Below are 25531 nucleotides of genomic sequence, written 5' to 3'. Positions count from 1 at the left end.
AACCAAAACATTTCACAGCTGTTTGGGCAAATGATAATCTTTAATCTGTTTGGAAGAAGAGTTAGGTCTTAGGGATGCTATATTGCTTTCAGAACTTCATATAATAAAAGAGGAGCTACTACAAATGTCTTTGAGACACCTTGAGTTATCTAGAGGTAGATTTTTAGGAAAGCTCAACACTGGACTAATTTTCCTCTCAATAACTAAATTTAGAGTTACCACAGTTCAAATGGAGCAAGTGAGTTAAGAAATACCACTTTTTTGCATGTTTTGGTTTTGTTTAATATGACAAAAGCAACCAACATTTCGATGTTGTCTGGAATTCAAGAAATTTCAGGTATGGTGATATAATTTAAGTAAAACAAATTGCTTACAAAGGAGGGTGCTGAGAATGGAAACCAGTTTCATGATATTTATCAAAACTCACAAAGAGTAGATTCTGAAAGGTGCTCTTGTACAATTTGACATAGCGTGGAAGTACAAAAATCCAGTCTCTCTGTGGCAAAGACACGAAGCATAGCTGCAAGGGATGTGCTTGAAAGAAATCACCACAGTGTTACATTTAGAAAGACACTAAGATTTTAGACGGGTCCACAAAAATAAAAAGGAGTTGGAACACTGCTGCTATGAAAAAAGAACGAAAGAGTTGACATTGTTCATCCTGTTCATTTGGGCTTGTCTGGAGAAGAGAGGCCTCTAGAGAGACCTTACTGAAGCCTTTCAGCAGCAGGACTCTTGTAAGAAAGATGGAGAAAGACTTTTTTAACAAGGCCTGTAATTACAGGATAATAAAGGGAAACTGTTTTAAACTGAAAAATTATAGATTTAGGTTGGATATAAGGAAGAAATTTTTCATGATGAGGATGGTGAGACACTGGAATAGTTTGCACAGAGAAGTTGGGGGTGCTTTATTATTCAGACTGTTCTAAGTCAGATAAAGTGGTCCAACCTGATGCAACCTGATCTAGTGAAAGATGGCTATGCCTGTAACAGGGGATCTAGATCCCTTGATCCTTAAGGGTCCCTTACAACCCAAATCATTCTGTGTTTCTATGATTCTTTGTAAGGAAAAGCAAACATATTGGGTCACTATTTTCCTCAACACCTTTTCATGATTCTCTAGAACATGTAGTTGATGCCTCTGAGATGTAAAAGTGAATATAACTGACTTCTTGTTATCTTTGTTAAGCAAAACACTGTCTGATTTTTCCTCTGTCCAAATTGCCTTTACTGAATGTGAGTAATTTCATGTCAGAGCTCTTTTGGAGTTCTCCTGAGCCAGGCTCTGTAATATCAGAAATACAGTTACCTGGAAAATTGTCTGAAGAGTTTTTTACTCATTAAATTTGGTGAATAAGCAAAATCTGTGCTTTTACAATAGAGCTCGCAGAGCTCTATTGTAATGAATTTCATATCCTATATTTTTGATAAGTATTCTGAAATTTTTAATGATTTTATTTCAAACTTCTGAAGACCAGAAATCTGCTTTTCAGATTCAGGAGCAACTGGGAAAATGATATCTTTACTGGTTCAGACACTGCCAAATCCATCTTTGTCTTTGGGGACAGTTTGAAAGTGATAAAAAAAAAAAAAACAAACCCTCACAGAAACAGTTGTTGTTCATCTACATGGATCTTATTGCTAGCTATATGTATAAAATGTTAATTTGTAACATGTGTATTAACAATTTATAATCACCCCTTAGGCCCATCACTACGTACAAAGAATGAAAGTACGTTGGGAATTTGTTGCAGAAACATATCACTATCAATTTCTTAAAAGACTTCCCTCATTTGGACATTATACATTAATAGATGTTAAAAATGCCATCACAATGATGTCCTAAGCAAAGTTCTACCCCAAATCTCAACATGTTATTCTGCACAAATCTAGAGTACCTGAATCTAGGAACAAGGTCAGAAATCACAATGAATACTATGTACCAGTCATACATTCTTTCACTGCAACACTACTACTGAGCTGTGTGATTCTAGTCCAAATCAGTATTAGTGTCTCTGAATTCAATTCTGGGCTGTGATGCTTGCTATGATTTTAAGTTTGGTCTTTATTATCTATCACGTAATAAATAGTGTTTATTTTCAGAGAAGGAAGAACCTGTGAGTGACATGAACACTGACTTTAATATCAAGCTCTTGTAGAAGGCAAATACAGAACCTGAGAAGGCTTGTGAACAATTTATGCGCTTATTAAGTCTAATTTGAGAATATTTGCCATATCAGACATATAAATCTCTTTCTACACTGTGCTTTTTGTGCTGATGAAAATTAAAGCAGCAGGTTATTTTGTTTGCTTGTTTGTTTTTTCCAGTTAGTAAAAGAAACTGTCTCCCTGCATATAATGTAAATGTAATGTAAATACCGATTGTCTGCTGCTTTTTACCAACACGGAATTGTTGTCTTTTAATCACTCTATTTGATATTTGATATGTGGCAGTAAAATATTTATATTGCGAATTGTACAGTAAACCTTCAGTTTAGGAGCAAATTAATAGTCTGGAACCGTGAGAATCTGACTATATCTGAATATTGATGATCTCAATTTCTGAGTCTCTCTGGGATTGGGGGTGCGAGGTGTTGATCATTGCTTCTCACTGATAAGCAAAATATTTCCAGAGCGTGAAGAATTCTGTGGTGTGTGAGAAGGATAAACCATAATCTGCATCAACACACTAACTTCTCCTCTGCCATTTGCATTGAAAATCAGGTAGAAGTTATGCTAAGCTCTCTATTATAGCCTCATGTATGTGAAAGGTCTTCCCCTTCATTTGAATAAGGCCTCTTATGCATGTGAAAAAAGCACATTTAAAAGGAACGTTCCTTTAATTAGGGTGGCATTTAGAAGCAGAATCCTTAAATGTTCACTTTTTGTGATGCTAAACTGTGGAGTGTTTTCAAAGAGTTGTAGCAGCCATTTTCATTAACCATTTTTATTTTTATTTATTTTTAAAACGAAATGACATGCTCTACAATGTGAAGTGAAGGAGTAGATTAATATGACTAGTTAGATTAAGGAAAATTTAAATCAGAGTGTTTGATGAAATGTTGGAAAATGTTTAAATATAGGATTAGACTTACAGTATAGAAAGCAGTCAAGAAGATCAAAAGAACTCTGTTCAGAAAGTCCTATTAAAAGGAGAGGAAAAAAATCTATTGAGTGAATTCTCATAGCTAAATGATTAAAGTGTTTATAATATATTACATTCGAGCTGACTTTAAAATAAAAATAAACATTCCAGAGCGTGCACAAAGTAGTGACCATATTCATTTCTTTATAAAGATGAGGCATGCATTTTATAAAGACTAGGCAAGTCATTATAAAGACTAGGCATGCATGAAACTGTCATAAAACATATATATAAAACTACAGAATTTAACTTAAAAGGAGTTCCCTGGAGAATAATTTTAAATCTGGCATGCAGCTTTATAAAGACAGAAGTTAAGTGATTGGCATCTGTATGAATATGGATTTCTTTAAATCCATATTTGATTTTCTACCCCTTAAAATATCAAATGAAACCTAATAACTACATCTTAAGGAAACCTTTGGGAGAACATGTTTAATCCTCTAGGGATTCAATAGAAATGTCTTTAACTTCAGTATCATACAACTATCCAAGATCACAGGAATGACTTCCATTGTTGTCAGTGTCTTTAGTATCTCAACAATCAATTTTTTTTTTTTTTAATTAATGTTATACTGGGTTCTTGAATCATGGTTAACGTTCAGTGTTGACAGGAAACTGCTTGTTTCTTTTATCCCCTGCTGGAAAAATTTAAAAGAAGCATGTGGTGAATAGTTTGAATTACACTACATTGTTCACATTAAATGAAATATTCTTCGAAATTTTAGCAATCTGTGACTCTATTAAGATTTCTTTACATAGAATAAGTGAGTACTAGGCACATAAATAATGCACAGCTGTATGTGCAGTGTATTGTAATCGCCTATAAAATATAGAGCTACTTTTTTTGGTACTCCTTTTGTTAAAAAAAAAAAAAAAAAAAAAAAAAAAAAGAGTTCCATGTAGTTTATTACCCCTCAGTGCTCGACTGCAGTAAGTAATTCTTTCTGAACTGATTCCCTAGTCCCTATTTGTTCAAATAAATATCATTACAGCAGTGATGAATTTCAATAAAAATGCATATAAATATGTATTTCAAAGTCTTATTTTTATTTGGACATGATAGTTCACTCATAGATGTAGTCTTCTTACATTTGTTCCTCTATTTCCTCTATTTCCAGGTGTTTTTGCTTCAATTTGAAAAGTGGTAATTTCCTTGCAGTCTCCTTTTCCTATCAGTCCTTTTCAATAACATTTACAACCATTCTTTCTAGATGCCACCTATGGAAAAACACAGTAAAACTGCTGGTATTTTGAATGCTGGTATGAGGAATGGACATTTCAAGTACCTCCTCCATAAACTTTTCATATTAGAATTAGAAATAACTCTACTCACAGGTCAAACAGATGATAATTAGTTCAATTATCATTTATAATTAGTTCAATTATCAACAATAATTTGTCAATAGTAAATGAGATACATTAATCCCTTTCTTCAATTAAAGAAATATGGGATAGAATAATTTCCCAAATACCAAAATATTTGAAAATGTTTTTGATGTTTTGATATTTGGTTCCAAATTTTCATCTTTATCTGATGAATTTCAAGCAGGATTGCTAGATTACTTTATTGTTTTCTCTTGCTATAGCATCACAAAAGCACAATTAGTTTATTAGTTTATTAGTGCAGATTGATGGTTACTCAAGAGTTGCACTCAGACTCTGGGCTGTCCCATAATGAGAGCTAGATCTTTGTGTTTCAGCAAATTTTCTGTTTAGTTCTACAGATAGGAGTGAATATTGAGAATATCTGTATGTAGAGCTACAACTCTAAGAGTTAATTCTGGACAAAATATATGATTCCAATTATCCATTCCTAAGATGAATGGTACTAATAAAGTGCACAGGACTACTACAATGTTCAGGAGAAGGGAGAGATTGTAAAGAGTTAAAGGAATACACATACTTTTCTTAGCAATATAGGGGGTGAGAGGTTGTAAAATGAACTGCTGCTCCCTGTGGGCACACCAGGAAATGAATGAGAGTGAAGAAGATATAAACTATAAGAAAGATGATGAATTACATAAGTTTAAATATAATTCTGGTCAAAGAACTGCAGGACCACAAAATCCTGGACATGAGAAAGATTGGGAACTACGAGGAAGTATACAGAATTACATGTGAAAGAGAACTGAGTTTATTGACCTGGAAGTTCCTCTCATATCCTCTGATAAGTGGCATTATTTTCCAATGGAAACTAGCACCTGCTGCAGCTGTTATGCTAGGTCAATTTACACAGTTAGTTACTCCGTATAATGTTCTGGCCCTGACCACAATGGTTGAATTTTCTGATCATGCACGTAAACTTTACATCATAGGCCACAGGCAAGTACCTGTTGTCCGTATATGTGACATGTACTATGAGAGCTCATTTTTACACTGTAAAAAAGCATATGCAAAGAACTGCACAATAGATTACTTCCATGTGGATACTTACATTCTGCAAGGTCTACTTTCGTCTCACATTGTGTTAACAATGCTGACATGGCAAATTGCTACCATACAGTATGAATACAGTAAGTTCACACTAGTTGTACACTGCAAGAAGTTTTCACATAAGTTTGTTCTAAAGATATGAGAGATCTAGCCATAGGCTGTGAAGGTAAAGGCATTTTACTTCTAGGAAAGTCCCCCTACCGCAAATAAAAGGACTCCATCTAGGAAATCATACTGGGATAACTTGCTTGTAAGACCTGACTTCTTAACCATTGCCTCTGCTTTATTGAGAATTCTTAGTTATAAAACTTCAATCCTGGTGTTCAACAAGTAAAGCTTAAAAATTTATAACCTGATTCACTTTTCTATTAGATCATTATGAGACAAGGGTCACAACACAGCAGAGCCCTTCTAATTCAAACTATAGATATGGTATGCAGGTAACAAGTTTTCAGAAAGAATTAGATAAAAACTTAAGCTGAATCTTAAAACTATGAAGGGGATTCATAAAAGTTGATCAAAAGCTTTTACACTGTCCCATTGTACAAGGCACAGGGTCATTCTACAAAGTTATTGGTTGACATGTGTAGAATGAGTGAAAGATTGAATTTAGCTCAGCTCTTAGTAATTTCAAGAGTATTATTCTGAGCGACACTTCTGAATTGTAATAATAAGGCACAGAAAACTCTTTCCTATCCACCACTTTTAGCCCAGCAAGTAAGAAAGAAATTCTTCAAAGGAAACATTGGTTCTCAGGAGGTGTATATGTTAGCAGAGTTCATGTACAAATCCTGAACTCTATCTCCCTATAAAGTAAACAATAACATGTTAATTTTAAACAAAACTACATTTATCCATCTTCCCTCAAGGGTAAATATGTGCTAAAACATATCTAAAAATAGAGTTCAAAGACAAATGCCTTTTCTATGGGGATCAATGAGTAAAAATTTCTTTTCATCTCAGTAAAATCTTAATTCAAAAGGAAGAGAGTAGCCTTTGGGGAAATACCTAAAGAAAATGTTAAGATGTTTCAAAAACTATTTTCCACAGTTTTAAAACAAGCTCACCTGAGTCAAAATTTCTGAGATATATTGGATCTTGTTCAGTAATTTTTTAAAACAGAAAAACAAAAGTAAGAGTATAAAACCAGTAAAACTCCCGGATACTATTTCTTTTCTTTACCTAAAAGCAAATACATGCCTTCAACCTTCTTACCTTAAAAAAAAACATTCTTTTGGGGAATAAATCCTCACAGATTTGGGAGGAGGCAGGGAAGTCTTCCTACCTGCCTCAAGCCGGCAGGAAGACTTAAAAAATACTTTGTGTGCAACATGTTTTCCACATTGAAGTCAAATTTCCTTCCCTTTCTCTAAACAAATAATTACAAATACAGCAATGAACAGGCCATTGCAGTCAGAATTGCAGTTTTCTCCCTACACTTCCAATAGTGTACTCAACTGGCTTGGCAGTTATATTCTCATGAGACTGTCCTATGCTTAGAAGTACTAGTATACAAACCCGCTATTCAGGATTCTAGAAAAAAACTTATGTATCCTACATTTCCTAGTGCTCAAGGAAATAACTTCACAGGAGAATTTTTTGTCATGACCAAATAAGTTCAGTTCCATATATGAATGCTTATATGCATTTGTGAGTGGCAGTCAATAACATTTTTCCATAATACCTGCTGGAACTCACCAAGATACTTAGCATCTTGCTGAAATCAAAGATTGGTGTCCTTGACTCAATAAATCACTGCTTCTACTATTTTTATATTAGGATTTGAGAACCGTCATTGTAGATTGCTTTCTATTATAGTAGACACTGGGAAAATGCAAAGCAAATGCACAGGCCCTGTTTCAAATGGCTTCCAAACTAAGTAATTCTTCTGAAGGTATGTCACAGTTTGAATATACATCTTTTGGTACAAAAAAACAAAAATGAATTCAAGAATACCGTGTGTGTTTGGACTTAGCCAAAGACTGTGTCATAATTTTCCAATTAATTTCTCTTTGTATACTTCTAACAAAACCTCTACATCATCTTCTATCGTATACTAGTTTTCTGACAAACAGATTAACATATTAGAAGAATATATATTGTGAGACATTGGGTCTATGGCAGACATATCTGACTCATGAGGAATATTGTAATTGCAATTTAGACAAAAAACTAGCTGCCTCTGGCTTCAAGAAAAGAAGATTAAATACTTGCCTAAATTGTATGTGGGCTTATGGAAGAAAATCTAGCTTCCAGGTAGCTACTTCACTTCCAAAGTAAGTATAATCCTGACAAAAAATCCTGGATGCCTTTGTCACCTCCTACAGAAATTTTATATTTCCAGCTTTTGCCAATTAGATGGTGTGCTTGCTCTCACTCTCTCTGTTCTAAAATCCATGAGTATCATTGTATAACCTTTACTAAATTATGTATTAAAGCAAAATATATGCAAGGAAGAAAAGCAAATTTTCACACTAAAATTATTGTAAGTGGAAACGTAAGAAATACATATTATTTGATTAAATAGTAGCCTTATATTCTTTTAAAGAAGAAAGGAATATGATTTTGGTTTTAAGCCCCCTGAAGTGTCCATATGTGTATTTCAACAGTAAGATATGAAATGAAATACATGACAAAAGATCTAAAATGGAAAAGAATTTTAAAGTATGATGATAGTATTTCAAGAAGATATATATTCCAGTATTTTACAGGGAATATTTAATTTTCTATAATAACAACCCACTGTACTTTAACAAATCTATACTTTGAAATGACTGAAATTTATTTATCCATTTAAACTACTCAGTGTTTGATATAAGTAGAGACAATTTTTTTTTAATAAAATATGCTGGAAGTGTAAAGGAGAAAATTGCCAGCACCTATAAAGCACATGGTTGATTTTAAGTGTATGGAAGGAATTAAGTATATGTATATACAGAAAAGATGTGAAAAAGGAAAGAAACGATCCTGCAAAGAGGATAACAGATGGTTCTGTTTGATCAGAAGGATTTCTTTGCAGTAATTTTTTGATAATTTCTAAGAATTATTTCCTTAGTTTATTTAGCCTGTGGATACTAATTGTCTGATTTCATACATCACTTACTGAACATTTGATTTAATTAAATGGTAAGACATCTGTTGATTATCTTTGATGTCTATAAATAACTAGACATCATATAGAATGAAGATACTAAATTAGAAGTAAAGAAAAATGTGATAGGAAGGCAATGCCACTTGTTAAATTCACTCTTTTCTGCTTCCCTGGGTGATATATCATGGAAAGGTTGTCTGAGCTGTCACTGCGGCATCACTAAGAGGATGTACACAACATCCTCCATTCAAATTACCTTTCAAATCAATCACCCTCATCAGACTGCTATCTTCATCTGATTGCTGTAGGACAAATGTTTTGGTTTATAGGTAGGAAATGTTAGCATTTGAAAGAGCTCTGAGAAAGAAGGTTCAGTGGTTAACTGATAAGTTGTGTTAAGAACAGTAAACAATATGCTTGTTGAGGTACTTCATGCAGTGGCTTATAGTGTCTGAAATAAAAAGGCTCTCCTATACGTTATTTTTTTCAAACTGCCAGAAAAAACAAAAACAAAAAAATCCCTAAAAAGCCTAAATGTATATTAGGTGCTCCCAGAGATGTATTAACCAAAATTCACTTAAATAGCACATTAATGTATGGATAGTAGAACTGCCTTTTGATTCTTAAATTATCTGGTTTATCTGCAAGGTTGTGAATTTTCCCACTAGTGAGTATGTCTGTGTGTGCATGTGTCTGTGTATGTATGTAAAACCATTAAGCAAATAGCTGGGATTTCATGAAAAGTTGTGTTATGTTCCAGTCAGATTAAACTATAAATTAGAAGCCTGAATATTTTTAATAGCACATTAAATAGTCCCTCTGGTTAGTACTTCACAGCTGTGAGTGAAATAACAGCTTCAAATATTTTTGATGGTATTCTCATTTTTCATTCTGTACCTTTTTAAATATGATAAATGATACCCAGCTTCTAATTTATTGTAAATACTGCATGCATATTACTAATACACATTTTAGAATTTTCTAATCTTAGTTTCTATGGTATTATCATCTAGCCTGTTTTAATGCAATGTAGCATTCCTTTAAACTGACATACAATTTATATTGGATGTCACTAGTCCCTAGACTACCTTGGCACATATTTATATATTTCAGCTGCAGTTTATCACTTTGCAAAATGCACTTTGTGTAATTGAAAATAATGGCACAAAAATCATCTCCTCTTAATATACTGGTAGCATGATATACTATTCTGATTGCTTGGTGTACTATATGAAGTCAGTATTATATGAAGGCAGAGCCATGCCTTTGAAATATGATTTAAAACAGAATTTATAATGTCACAGAATTACATAAAACTGTGTGAAATTGTGCAGATAATCATTTAAATCTCCCTACATGAAAAGATAATTGCTCTAGAAATTAACTGTACCTGGGGTTCATTCATTTGGTCATGGCTAGTTTCTTATATAGTGATGATTTGATATTAGAGCTAATTAAGATCAGGTCAGAGTTGCTGAAGGTCAGACATTAATGCACAGGATCATTGAAATGATAATTATAAACAGATTAGGAAGCTACGGTCTTTTATAAGGGGTTATTAGATAATTACTGTGAGAGTGTACGGCTTACTGTAATAATGGATTATCGACTACTTACAGCGTTTTAAGGGTGAGAGTATATTACTTCCTCAAGGACTAAGAGGAATAATGTTGTTGGAACTCAGGGCTCTGTAAATAAAATAGTACCAATTGCATTATAATTTTCTTCTAGGGAATATGTTTCCTTGTTGGAATAAACTGTATTATTTTATCTTAATGAGACACTAAATAGTTGCATGGCTGGGAAGATATGCTTTTGTGCTTTTTTTTCCCCCTCTTTTGAAGAGGAAAGATGAAAATGAATTTCAAAAATAAAGATTTTGTTCTATCTTAAGTACATAGCAAAGGCTGCCAGAATCTTTAAGTACAGCAGTAGAATCAATAAATTAGGAAGGACACATTAGAATATCTATAGTGATTCAAGGAATATAAAAAGATAAATCTGAAATTCACAAACAAAAAGAAAGAAAAAGACAACATAAATAGATGAATAATAAAATATACAATATATTCTACAGTTTTAGAGTATCTTGTTCTTCTGGTTGAATTCCATTTTGAGCCTTGTGGCACCAGAACATGACTTATAAATCAGAAAGGGAAAAGAAGGGCTTAAAAAGAGCCTCTGGAAAGGTAGCAAAATTTAAATACTGTAGAAGACACTCACAGATGAGTTCAAAATGTGGCTAATGTAAAGGATAAGAGAAGTCATTCTTGCCATTTGTGTTGATTGTACTTCTAAAGTACAACAAACATAGGTGGCATTTGTCTCCTCTCCACTGAAAATTGTAGAGTCATATAATAACTAAGGTTGGAAAAGACCTCCAAAATCATCCAGTTCAACCATCCACATGCCACCAATAGATTCTTCTGGCTGTTATTAATATGTAGCCCTTCTTTACAGAACAAAGAGATAATATTTGGAGAGAAAGTGTTGTCTTGAACAAAAATTCTCCTATGTAATAACAATTTTGAGTTGTAAATGGAAAAGGATATATGTAGCTGGTTCTCTTTCTCAGAGGGAATAACAGGGCTCGTGAATGTGTGGCCTTCATGATCTCATTGTAGAGAAGACTGGAAAGGCTGCAAGAGAGTTGAGTGGCACTGAGGATGGAGGAAGCACTTCTGCAGACCTTTGAAAGTATTTTAGAACTAGAATGGAATAAAAATTGCACAAAACAAGAAACAGAAAGGAGATTTTCCTTGCCCACAACTATGAGAAGAGGTCTCTGTCATTTTATTTTAGATCTTTCTCCACTAGAGGTAAGAGATTGTGTTTTGTTTTCCAGTATGCCTTAGGGTATGTCGCAATACTGTGCCAGTATTTCAGCAAAAGAGATGAGAAAGTCTCCTCTCTGAATCTCAGAAAGAATCAAGAGAGCAGCTTTGAGTCATTGCTTTTTCACATTTCTGAGGAGACAAATGCATTCTAGAGCAGTCTTGCATCATCAAATACTTTTGGATGTGCTAAAAAGCCCTAAAAACTATTGTATCCAAACCTTGTTGTGGAAGAACTTATCCCTGACTCTTTTTAAATTGTCAACCTCAATTTTAAATACCTCCCTCCAAAAACAAACAAACAAAAACCCACTATTGTTTACCCAGGCTTACTTCTAAAAAAAATATAAATATCATTCAGTAAATAAAGTCCAGCATTAGCAATCATTTAACATTCAGACTGTGTTATACAGGTCTAATTTACCTGCTGTCAGCTAACATATATATATGTATTTCGACAATACTCAAAATGATTCTACTGTCATTCACAAATATATGCTGTCAGCCTATATCCTCTTCCTTTTTAATATAGATGTGAATCTTGCTGTGGGGCCATAACAGGACAAGAATTGGCTACATCTATCCTCAGTCCTCTACTGAGCATCTTTGGGCTGCTTGAAGCAATGGATGAAGGAAAAACCTCAGGAGTATAATACAGGTACAACATCTCTCTTGGATTAGAATGAGCACATTATTTTTCTTGCATCATCTCTTCATATCTGTCCTAAGAGGTTTTAACAGAGTATCTTAAAATTGAGGAAGTTCTGTACTGCTTGTATGCAGATTTTCTTGCCTATTTGTGAAAGAATGAGCATCATAAGGCCTCAAGGCCAGCATCAGTGCTATCTATTTACACAGGAAACTAATATGTCTGTTACAGAACAACTGTAGTTATTACTTAGTACTGAACAATGAATACAGATGTCCCACAGCCTTTGATTGTTGCTGCACAATGAATATATAACAGGTTTTCTTACTACACGTTATATCTATTTCTCATTTGAAAGTTATTCTAAACTTCCACTAAATTAGTTCAATTATTGACAATAGATGTAATTTTTCCCCCTAGCAACCACTGAAGAAATACTTTGTGACTTACAGACTGTCATCTGCCTACTGCGTATCAATTGATTATAGGTGTAGAAACACCAGCAAAAATACTAGCAGAATATGATGCAGTTTACTTATTTATTTATTTGTTTATTGCTTATTTTCCTTTAACTATATAGCTGGATTTGAACAACTTCAATGAAAAATTCAAACTTTTCTTTAAAGGACTGGTTCAGAACAAAAGAGATATTGAACTATACCACATCATTTTTTTTAAGAGATTATTCCAAACATGTCTTAAAACAAAAGCACTTTAGCATAAAGGAGAATTCTAATTATAGCAGATGTATTAGATGAAGATTTCTGTGTGTTTGTGAGTCACAGAGATGTAATTGAAGAGGAACTTCTGTTTGTTGCTATTCAATCACTAAGACTACACTTTGTACAATGGAGGTGTTGAAAGAGGATTTATACAATCATAATGTCATACTATCTCTTTGTTCAGCTTTTGTGGGAGAAAATTACATACATCTCAACAGAGCTTGGAAGATTACATCTAGTGTTTAAATTTGCTGAAACCCGTATTCAAAACAGCATTCCACAATTAGTGAGCCATAATGTGCGGCCTGAGGTTAAACCAAGCAGGAGACAGGGCAAAGAGTGCTTGGGACTAGTGTTTTTATCTAGGATGTGTAAATAGCGGTGCTTTGATACTGGTGCTCTAAGACTATAGAGGGCTCATTCATATGTGTCCATTTTTGACAGTCATGATGGTCAGAGAAGATGCTTTTCCATGGGCGAAAAGTGGCAGCACTTAGGAACAGTATTACTGCCTGTCAGAGAAAAGAAGAAAATCCTGCATGTTCAGATCTTCCTTGTCTTTCTTACCTTGCATGAATGATAGTAAGATAGCCATGGAGAGAATGGAAAAGCAACTGTCTTTAAAGCTAAAAACAAGACCTCCATTGATGAAATCCAAGCTGAATGTTCACCTCAACTTGAAGGCCCTGAAATACTTTTAACATGTGTCAGTTTTATTTGCTTATAGCCAGCAAGAGCCAAAGTGCAATTATCTCAAGATGTTTGGGAAGCCAGGGCAGTGGAAGAGGACAGGTGAAGCAGGAGCAAAGGAAAACCTGCCTGCACTGTGAAGACTGAATTCAAAAAGAGGAATTGTTTTTGCAGATACTATATGATAAGCTGAGTTCTTCTGAATGATCACTCAAGATTTGACAAAAATCACTGAAAAGTGATTTGCCAGTTTGTTTTTATTTTTTATATTCATTAATAAGATGATAATATTATACCACGTCTGTAATAGACTTTGCATGTGCAAATTGCATGTTGGTCTATAACTACTACTACTACTACTACTACTGATATAGGTAACTGTAAATGTTATCACCTTTGTAACAGCTTACTGCAGCCTATTACAGTGCTGAGATATTTATCCAATCTCATCTGCCTCTAAACACAAATAGCATATTCATGTTGAATTTGTGAGTGCATATATAGATATATAGCTCATATTTTCTTGAATGTTAAAGTCTGGACAGAGTTTACAGTCTGCTGGAATAAGTATTAGTAGGCAATCTATCTACATATCACCCAAAAGAAATTCCAAAGCAAAAGCTTTAGCCTCTCCTTTATTTCTTTATTTTTTTCTATAGAAAATGTAGGTCACAGGCAAGTTGTGTTTTCTTCTTTGGATCCAACAAAATACACTCACTAGCTATGGTACTGCAACAAGTAATGCTGACACTTCAAAGCATTCAAAACACTTGATTGAGGACCTCAAAAAAAAAAGCCATATCAAAGCTCATTTTGGAATTTTATTTGATTTCTAGTTTTTTAAAAGTTTGCGATACCTGCTTTGTAAATTTTGCACAGAAATAGATATACCCAAATTTATAAGCATTATTCCATGTAAATTACTTGTGTAGATTGTATATTATCAAGTGTGCCTGTCTGCATACCACCACTTATCCATCTAGATTCTCTATGACAGCAGATGACACCAGTCATAGAATTATTTACTCATAGCATGGCTTATGTAGATGGGACATCCACAGCTGCTTTGAGAAGCCTGTGCCGGTGCCTCACCACTTTCTGAGTAAAAAATTTATTCCTAACAACTAATCTAAAGGTCCTCTTTTGCTTTTAAAACATTCCCCCTGGTCCTATTGCTATCAGACTGTAACATATCAAACTTACTTCTGCTTGTAAGCTCCCTTCAAGTACTATAAGGCTGCAACAAGACCTCCTTGAGCCTTCTCTCCTCCAAGATGAACAAGCCTGGATCCCTCAGCCTTTCTTCAAAGGAGAGATATTCCAGCCTTTTGATCATCTTCATGGCCTTCCTCTGAACCTGTTTTAACAGCTCCACATCCTTCCCCTACTGAGGGCCCCAGGCCTGGTGCAGTACTCCAGATGGGGTCTAAAGGAAACAGAGTACAGGGGGACAATCAACTCCCTCTCCCTCCTGGCCACCTATCTTCTGATGCAGCCCAGGATACTGTTGGCCTTCCAGGCTGGAAGAGCATGCTGCTGGCTCTTGTCCAACTTTCTGTCCATCAAGATTCCGAAGTCCTTTTCTGCAGGGTTGCTCTCAATGAGTTCTACCAGCCTGTACTAATCTCTGGGATTGCCTTACTTAATTCCAACACATTGTATTTGGCCTTGTTAAGCCTCATTAAATTCTCATGTGTCCACTTTTTGACCATGTCCAGGTCTCTCTGGATGGTGTACCTTCCGTCTATTGTATCAGTTGCCCAGCCCAGCTTGGGGTCATCAGCAAACTTGCTGAGGGTGCACTCACTATGGTCTATGTTGTTAAAGATGTTGAAGAACATCAGCACCAAAATGGACCCTTGGGGGACACCATTGGTACCAGCCTCCAACTGAACATGGAGCAATTGACAACAACCCTCTGGCTACTACCATCCAAACAGTTATTTATCCACCTACTAGTCCAGCCTTCAATTCCATATCTCTCAAATTTAGTGATAAAAGATATTCTAGTTGTATCAGTATGCTAGCATACATTACATTTGCTCAAGTAATTATTTGGATTTTTTTAAATTTTTAATTTTTTATTTTTTTCTGTCCAATAGAAGAATATATTCTTGTCAATACTGATATTATTTATTTGTAAATATGCATCTAAAGTGAATTAATTTTAAAATGTATTTAAAAATTCATGTTTATAAAGAAAACGAAAAAAAAGTGAGAAGATAGTTCTGTTTCAAATTTCTTTTGTTAAGAAATTTACTATAATTTACTATTAAATATGATCACGTATTTCTAGGTCAATGCAGAGCTGAAACATTACAAATAGTTTAACTGATATTAAATATGCAGTTTGTTTTGTTTTTGAAAGTAACTGTTTTCAATTTTCAAGACACTTTTACAATGGAAAAACCTTTAGATCTCAAAAATTCTCAAAGAATAGAAATTTTTTTCCAGTTATTCCCCAAAATATTAATACAGGGAGGTACTCAGAGAGAATAAAGATCATAGTCATATTCCTAAAAATAAAATAAAGAATTTCTGGAAGATCTGTGATAATACTAGGGCTTTGTAATGTAAAGATCGTAAGTTGACATTTGCCAAAAACATAAAACTTATAGCAACATCTATGTTATTGTGATTTACCAAAAGACATTTTACTTTTAAGGGGAAAAAAAAAACCAGCTTCTCTTCTCAGGAGAAGAAGAGAATGCAACTTCTAATAGATTCCCTACATCTTTGCTTTTAGCAGAAGGATGAATAAAAGAACCAAGCAATGACTTTCCCTTTTTTTTTTTTTAAATAGATTTTTCTACTCCTTGATCCTCTAGCTTGTTTGTCAGTAAGAAGTGAAAAAAAACACTGGTAACATAACTGTACTATTAACTCTGCAGCTAATAAATAGACTCATCTGCATTTTTTAAAAACTGATGTGAAGATTTCTGTAAACTGTTCTGTACTACAGTATATCTCTGTCACTTTCCTGGAAGTGTTCAAGATCAGGCTGGTTGTGACTTTAAAAAATCAAATCTAGTAAAAAACACCTCTGCCCATGGCAAGGGTGGAGTGGAACTACATGGTTTTAAAAAATCCCTTCCAATACAAATCATTCTACAATTGAAACACATGTAAGCAATTTAGAAAAATTCTAGCCTCAATGCTATTCAAGGTGTTCATCTGAGAAGGATGTGTTTCTTGTCAGGAAGAGTTGATTTGCCTTAGAACAGGATGGCCCTACAGAGGGATCTGAACAGGCTTGGTAGCAGGGCTGAGGCCAATGGAATGAAGTTCAACAAGGCCGAGTACTGGGTCCTGCACTTTGTCCACAACAAGGCTAGAAGCCTGGGGCAGAGTGGCTGGAAGGCTGTGTAGAGGAAACGGACTAGGGGTTATTGGTTGATGATTAGCTAAATACACACAAGCAGTGTTATATTCAAAAAAGAGAGGAAGGTACCAAAGCACTGGCCTGCCCTCAGAAAGAAATTGCACTCATTCAACTTCTACAGTTTTCCAAGATGAGGCTTTGGTAGGTAGGATGGAAAGGTGCATCCTTACTATAAGGCACTAGGTACATTGAGAAGAGGGAGATATTCCCTGATGAAAGAGTGATTCAGACTAGAGTTGTGTTCAGAGGGACCTAGGTCTTTCTGAATCACTACATTTCTCAAATGCAGTTTTTTCATCTGATTGTGATGTATCCTTTACTTGTCTTTAGAAAATTTCCAATTATTCTTTTCTATACATATGTATCTATACTTTAAGATAAATACTAGTGTTTGAAGTTTTCACTACAAACATTTTTTCCTTCAAATACAGTTTATCTACAGTTTAAAATCTGTATATAAAGTGATTTAGGATCTAAACATGCATTTTCAACATGTTTGTTGTCCTTATACCATTTACTTCTATCTCAGGAAACTGAGACACTGTAGAACTACCTTTTTAAAATTAGATTTTTTTTTCCCCTGCTGTTTTGTTTTGTTTTGTTTTGTTTGTTTTCTGGTTGTTTTTTTTTTTTCCCCTTAGTTGCTGATTATGACCTTTTTAAGTCCAGATATCCCTGATAATTCCTTCTCTGTTTTCCACAGCATAATGCATCCAGTAAGACAGTAAGAATAATCCATTCACAGTAAATATGTGCTGAGCAAGCATATGTGACTGTCAGAAAAGCTTGGTGTTGGCAAGTGGAAGATTCTTTCCATCTGCTCATCACCCAACACTTACTCAGTTTAACGTTATGGTGATGCTCATTACCTTTTCTTTAATTGTTCCCCCAGTGTTCAGTGTGACAAGGTGACCTTGACAATCACATAAACATCTTCAAGATACATTTGAGTTTAGGGATAAAAGACAAAATGTATTTCCAGAGTGCTCAGAGGCAGAAAAAATTTATTAGCAGAAGACCTAATAGATGCTCCTTCCTCTGTCACCCAAAAAGAAATCCAGCTTGATAGTTCTCACAGTGCAGTAGGGTAACACATACATATGTACAAGGTGGTAGAAGAGTCATCTCATGTTAGGCAGGAAATGGTGCTAGTACTACTGAAAAACTTGAATTGCCTGCCTCATGAGTATTTTCATGTTATTTATTTATCTGGTTTCAATTTTTTTTATTGTATAAAATCACAGAACACATGAAAATGCTGTGGTGATGTTTTTCTTTTTTCACTTTCAAAGGCCAAAAACGTAAATTTTAGAATGCCCAGTGCACATAGATGTTCAGTTTTCACTTAAAAAAGATTTGTTCTTGACAAGCCATTCTTTATCATCTTTAGTCCTTTCTTTTAACTGTTAGAAAAAGAAGTATATTTTCACTTCTTGATTTTCATTAATTACGAAACTGTGTTCCAAATATATTTATAAATAAATGTTATACTTATCTAGCAATGTCTTGATATTCTGATGGATATCAGAGATTGATTCCCCTTCCTTGTCTTGACTAAGTCAGTGCTTACTGCTCAGTGTAACAAATCTTAAGGTTAACCTCAACAGAAGTCAATCAATACATCTTTATTATTCTGTGTATGTGTATAAAACATCAAAGACTAACTGACAAGAGACAGCTAACATTTCATTTCTGAGACAAGAATTCATGAAACCTTACTGTGTGTTTAATGACTGAATCTTAAATAATTTTAATGTCTTCTCATATTTCAATGTCAAAAATTTGAAGTACATATATTAAGTGGAACAGAAAATAATCAGGGGGCAGGAAAAAGGAAACAGGAAAAAAAAAATTGAATACATTTTAGAAATTGCTAAACTATCTTTTACCATGACAATCTTCATTATATTAGCCGCCTTTTGTAAGCACGTGATTCTAGGCAATGTTACTTTACTCAGGCTGGTTGATTTTTCTCAATTTTTTCTGATAAATACATGAGAAACATATTTAGTTGGTTCAGAGGAAGAATTCAGTCTTAAATACCAGCTTTCAAACCCTCTGGTATGTTGTACATATATGTACAGTTTAAAGAATTATTTTTCAAATACACGAAATGATGCTGGCAGATTTTGAAACTTCAAATGGGAAATAAATAAAAAATATCATCTAGTAGAATATATACCAACTGCCTGTGTTAATTGTCATGTCATTAATATGATTTCATAAGACATTTATTCCATAAACTAGTTGATTTTATAGCATCATTACATGATATAATTTTTTAAAAATATATTTAAGAATTTAGTGCACATTCTTTTTGTATTTTCTCTTCTCTTGTCAAACTTTATAAATAACATTGCTTAGCTGTTTTTGATGACAAGAAACTAAGGTTTATGTAAAAATAATTGATACCAAAAAACAGATATTCTTAAAGAGGAAACAGTCACACTTATGAAGTTATTTATTCTAACAAAGACTTCTCCTTTTATTATTCACATTTTATAAATCATGTAGTCAAATCACTCTGAGACTTTAGCAGGAGGAAGGAGCTGGTCTAGCAGTATATAGAGCAGAATTATTCAACTAGAACTGTAGAAATTAGGACTTCTATCCATTGCATTTGAAATCAGCGAAAAATTTTTTATTTCAGAGTGGCAAATACAGCAAGCATAATTTTAGTTTTGGGAGATGCATCTACTGCTCGTTTATAAATCAGGTGATAATTACAATTACAAAGGAAAATAGTTACTACTGTTTAGTTTTATTTAGGCAGATAAGTCTTAAGATTCTTAGTTACAGAGCATTTGAACATCTTCAGTTTAATAACTATTTAGAAATCCTGCACATGGAAGAAAAGACCTTGCAGAACTGGTTTGACAATTATTACTTGAAAATCTAACCTGGTCATTCTACAAAATTTTATTATTTTAGCATTCTTCTGTCCAAATGTTAAAGAGATGCACTCTTCAGAAATTCTTTTATGATCATTTGATTATGTTAACCGTGTCTATTTTCCTCTTAGTAATCCAAGTATTTCTCCTTCAGATTTCTTCTGCTGCTCAGCTCCTCAAGAACAATCTTCAGATTCCTACAGTTCAGCCTTTTACCTGAATGTCTCTTTTGTTTTAATCCTTAAGCAATTAGCTACTCCTGAGTAGTTTCTTTACCTCTTCTCCACAAGACCTTCATGGTTGTCACAGAACGAGGTGGGATGTGAAAAAAGTCACCAAAATTTGGACATCAGGACAATGTATATTCGGAAACATTGACTCCCCGTTAAAGAAATGAGATGTTTTATTAAGTAGTATTCTATCTGACCTAAATAAAACCAGTACTGTGGTGGGTTAGATTTGTTAACAACCAATCTCCCACCTAGCTGTTATCTCACTCCAGCAGAATGGCACAGAGACAATATAAGAATTGAAATGGACAAACACAGTTTTCAGAACGGCAATTTAAGCAACTATAACACTAAATTATTTAAGTTAGATCTGGAAAGAAGTACAAACAAACAGATGAGAATAGAGATGGTCTTGGTCATGAGAAGTTACACTTCACAAATCTGATAGACCTCTGAGGAATGAAAATAGTGGAAAAAGTGCAGCTGTTGATGTAGTGGAATTTTCAAAAATTTTCAAAAAATCTTTCAAAACCTATTACTGTAATTAATTTGTCATGAGATAAAAGTTAATTTCTCCTGGATTAATAAATAGCCATAGGTTTAGAAATTAAGTATGAATTTTTAATTTTAAAGTGCAAAGGGAAGATAGCATGAATTCATGCAGGGACCAGTGTTGTTCAGTTTACTCATTAGTGAGCTAGAAAAAAAAGGAAAAAAAAATGCAAATTTCAGAAGATGTGATACTGAACAACAGTGGTGAAGCTGTAGATTAAATTCTCATAAATGATAGTAAATTATATGAGGAAACGTGAACCTAACTGTGCATAGATAGTGAAGGACTTGAAATTATTAGCACTAAAGAAAGAAGTGTTAGAGATATTGTACATACTGCTTTGGAAACATCAATTTAATGTTCAGTTCATTTGACAAAAGGATGCCTGAGATTTTAAGTATTATTCAAAGCAGCAGAGATAGCATAGGAAACCATGGTGTTAATGTACAATCTCATTTTTAAAAATATTGCATCCAGATCTATTTCTAGTACTAGACACCATGTTGCATAGTGAAAGGAAGCTATCAGTGCTTTATTACAGGAAGGATGAGTCTGTGAAATCTAGATGCCACAGACCGTATTAGTGGAATTTTAGCTGAGGTGTACCGAGCCATCTTGAAAGGAATCCTGTACAATACATTTTAAGAACCTTGCTGTGTTTTTTGTACATTTTTTTACAAATACACGTTTAAAATTGAAACCTTTTTTGGTAACATACCTTTTCTCTTTTATAGCAGTTAGCTAATATTAATTGGATTAAAACTAAATTTTGGGGCACACTACAGTTTTAGAGGTCCTTTTTTTTTCTAAATAATATAATAAAATCATAGAATCATATAATGTTTTAGTTTGGAAGGGTCTTTAAATATCATTTATCTCCAACCCCCTCCATGGACAGGGCTGCTACCCACTAGATCAGGCTGCCCAGAGCCCCATCTAACCTGATCTTTAATTTTTCCAGGGATGGAACATTCACAGCTTTTCTGGGTGGCCTGTTCCAGTGCCTCATGTCACTCTTGAAGAACCAGAGCCTCAAGACACGTTTGATTGATGGGGTCTGGGAGAGGTCTTCTGTGACAATGAGAAACACTTAAGCTAAAAAGATAAGGAAGTCTTCATTTATATATGTAGGTAAGAAGAAGATGTAAATAACATGGAAATGCTCATTTCCTTACACTACCAGTGGGAAAACATTCAGAATGGAAGTGAAATATTTTGTTGTGTTAGCAAATTTTTACCAGTGACCTTGAAAGTAGCATAGTATGCTATGTTTCATTCTCTTTAATCCTGAAGTAGATGTTGTTTATTCTTACTGTCATAAGGGTGCAGTTGGGAATTGAGATGTTTAACCAGAAAATGCAAATAACTGAGAAGTTACTGATAATGTGATCTCCAAACAGGGACAAGTGAGATACTTACGAGATACTATGGCAATAAACATAAAACCATGTTGCCCACTGATATGTTAATCATAGAATCATAGAATGGTTTGATTTGAAAGGACATTTAAGATCATCTAGTTCCAACCCTCCTGCTATAGGCAGGGACATTTCCCAGTAGACCAGATTGCTCAAAGCCCCATCCAGCCCGCCCTTCAATGCTTCCAGGGAGGGGTTATCCACAACCTCACTGGGCAACCTATTCCAGTGTTTTTTACCACCCTCACAGTAAAGAATTTCTTTATAATACCTAGTCTATATCTATCCTCTTCCAGTTTAAAATCATTTTCCCTTGTCCTGTCATGGCATGCCCTTATAAAAGGCCTCTCTCAGCTTTCCTGTCGGCCCCCCTCAGGTACCAAAAGGCCACTATAAGATCCCTACAGAGCCTTCTGTTCTCTAGGCTGAAGAGCTCCACCTCTCTTAGCCTGTCCTCGTAGGAGAGTTGCTCTGGCCCCCTGATCATCTTTGTGGCCCTCTTCTGGACCTGCTCCAACAGTTTGATGTTCTTCTTATGTAGGAGCACTAGAAATCAATGTGGATTCTGGAAGAATCATCTATCTCAACCTGCTTGTCATGCTTCTCTTAATGCAACCCAGGTTATTTTGGGCTGTGAGTGTACACTGCCAGCTCATACTTAGTCTTTCATCAACCAGCATTCCCAAATCCTTCTCTCCACGGCTGCTCTCAAGCCATTCTCCACCCAGTCTGTATCTGTTCATGGGATTGTCCTGACCCCAGCTTCAGGACCTTGCACCTGGCCTTGTTGAATTTCATGAGGTGGTGTGAGCCCACCTCTCAGGCCTGTCCAGTTTCCTCTGGATTGCATCCCTTCCCTCTAGAGTGTCAACTGCACCACTTAGCCTGGTATTATCTGTAAACTTGCTAAGAGTGCACTCAATTCCATTGTTCATGTTGCCTGTGAAGATGTTAAATAGCACCAGTTCTAAGCACCAGAGGAATGCCATTTGTCACAGGTCTCTACTCGGATATTGAGCTGTTGACCACAACTTTCTGTGTGTGACCATCCAGCCAATTCCTTATCCAGTGAGTAATCCATTCATCAAATCCATTCTTTCTCCAGTTTGATGACCAGAATGTCATGTGGGACAGTGTCAAACACACAGCACAAGTTCGGGTAGAAGATATCAGTTGCTCTTCCTTTATCCACCAATGCGGTAAATCCATCATAAAAGGCCACCAAGTTTGTCAGGCATGACTTGCCCTTGGTGAAGCCTTATTGATAACCACCAATCACCTCATCTTTATTTTCCAAGTGCCTTAGTAGGGCCTTCTGGAGGCATTTATTCCATGATCCTGGAGGCATTTATTCCAAGACACAGAGGTGAGACTGATTAGTCTATAGCTCCCTGGGTCTTCTTTTTTTTTCCTTCTTGAAAATGGGGGTTATGTTTCCTCTTTTCCAATGAGTAGGAACTTCACCATATTGCCATGACCATGCAATGACCATGGGTAGTGGCTTGACGACTTCATCTGCCAGTTCCTTCAGAACACATGGATGGATCTCATTGGGTCCCATGGACTTGCACACCGTCAGGTTGTTTGGATCTTCTTGAACCTGATCTTCACATACAGCAGGCAGATCCTCCTTCTCCAAGTTCTTACCAATGCTTTCTGTATCTTGGGCAGTGTAGCTAGAGCCGTTGCTGGTGAAGACTGAGACAAAGAAGACATTGAGAATCTCAGCTTTCCCCTTATTCCTCATGACTAGGTCTCCAGTTTCTTTCCAGAGAGGACCTACATCTTCCTGTGATTCTACCTGTAGAATTTCTTCTTGTTCCCCTTCATGTCCCTGGCTAGATTTAAATCTATCTTGGTTTTAGCTTTCCCAACCTGATCTCTGGCTCCTCAGTCAATCTCTTTGTAGTCCTCCCAGGTAAATCTTCCCTACTTCCACTCTCTATAGACTTTCCTTTTTTTCCTAAGTAAGTCCAGGAGCTCTTTGTTGATCCTTGGTGATATCCCAGTATTTTTGCCTGCCTTCATTTTTCTTGAGATGTACTGCTTAGGGGCTTGAAGGAGTTGGTTCTTGAACACTGACCAGCTTTCTTGGGCCCCTCTTCCTTCCAGGATGTTATCCACTCTGCTGAGCAGTTACCTGAAGAGGTCAAAGTCTGCTCTCATGAAGCTCAGAGTACCAAGTTAGCTGTGCACTCTCTTCAACACACCAAGGATCTTGCACATTGTAATTTTGTGATCACTGCAGTCAAGGCTGCCCTTGAGCTTTGCATTACTTACCCGCCCATCTTTGCTGGCGAAGACAAAGGCTAGCATAGCACCTTTTCTCGTTGGTTCCTGCAGCACTTGGAAGAGGAAGTTATCATCAACGCATATCAGGGTGCTCTTTCACTTTTGGCACCCAGCTCCGTTGTCCCTCTAACAGATAGCGGAGTGGTTGAAGTCCTCAATGAAGACCATGCATTGTGAACATGATGCTGCTCCTATCTGTTTATAGAGGGCCTCATCTACTCAATCTTCCTGATCAGGCAGCCTGTAGCAGACTCCTATTATGATGTCTCCTTCTTCCGCCTTCCCTTTAACCCTAACCCATAAGCTTTCTGTCATCTTCTCATTTATCCCAAGGTGAAGATCTACAGACTCCAGCTAGTCTTTGATGTAGAGGGCAACAACCCCCTCCATTTTTCCCTGTCTGTCTTTCCTAAAGAGATTATAGTCATCAATTCTTACATTCCAGTTGTGAAAGCTGTCCCACCACGTCTCTGTGATGCCAATGACATTACAGCAATGTAGGCATACATATGCCCGCAACTCTTCATGCTTGTTCCCCATGCTCCATGCATTAGTGTACAGGTATTTGAGCTGGATTCCCATTGAGGTTCATTTACCAATTGGAGTTCCCTTATCCTGCACATTAGGTGCTATCTTAATGGCCTGTGATCCAACTCCAGGCTCAGGGCATACACTACCATCAAAGTGGGATGGCTTGAGGGTTCCCTCCCCTGATGACTCTTGTTAAAAGCCCTCCTGATTAAATCGAAAAGCTTGCTGCCAAAGATGGTCTTCCCCTTCCCTGAGAAACAAACCCTATTCTCCTCCAGAAGACCAGATTTCTCCAAAGTAGTTCCATGACACAAATAGCTGAATCCCTGTTCGTGACACCATTAGTGCTGTTCATGAAACCAAAAGAAGACGTTGACAAAAGTGTTGTAAAATTACAGAAAGAAAACTACAAGTCATAATAAGACAGGAACTTATAATGACAACATTGCTGAGCTATTTATTACAGAACAAAATGAGACTTCTTTCACATACAGATGTGAAAAAATAAAAATAAATACAGGCTTGCAGAAAAGATGTGATAGTTGATACCACCAATTACCACAACCAATTAATGTCATTTTAATTTGAGTCTTGCCAATCCATCTTGAAAATGCTAACATCTAATCCACACACAGAACACTAAGCTGGGGAACCTGAGATGATTGTGTAT

The sequence above is a fragment of the Lagopus muta genome, chromosome 3, assembly GCF_023343835.1.
Source record: "Lagopus muta isolate bLagMut1 chromosome 3, bLagMut1 primary, whole genome shotgun sequence".
NCBI lineage: Eukaryota > Metazoa > Chordata > Aves > Galliformes > Phasianidae > Lagopus > Lagopus muta.
The sequence above is the reverse complement of the archived record's forward strand: the minus strand, read 5'-3'. Positions refer to the sequence as shown.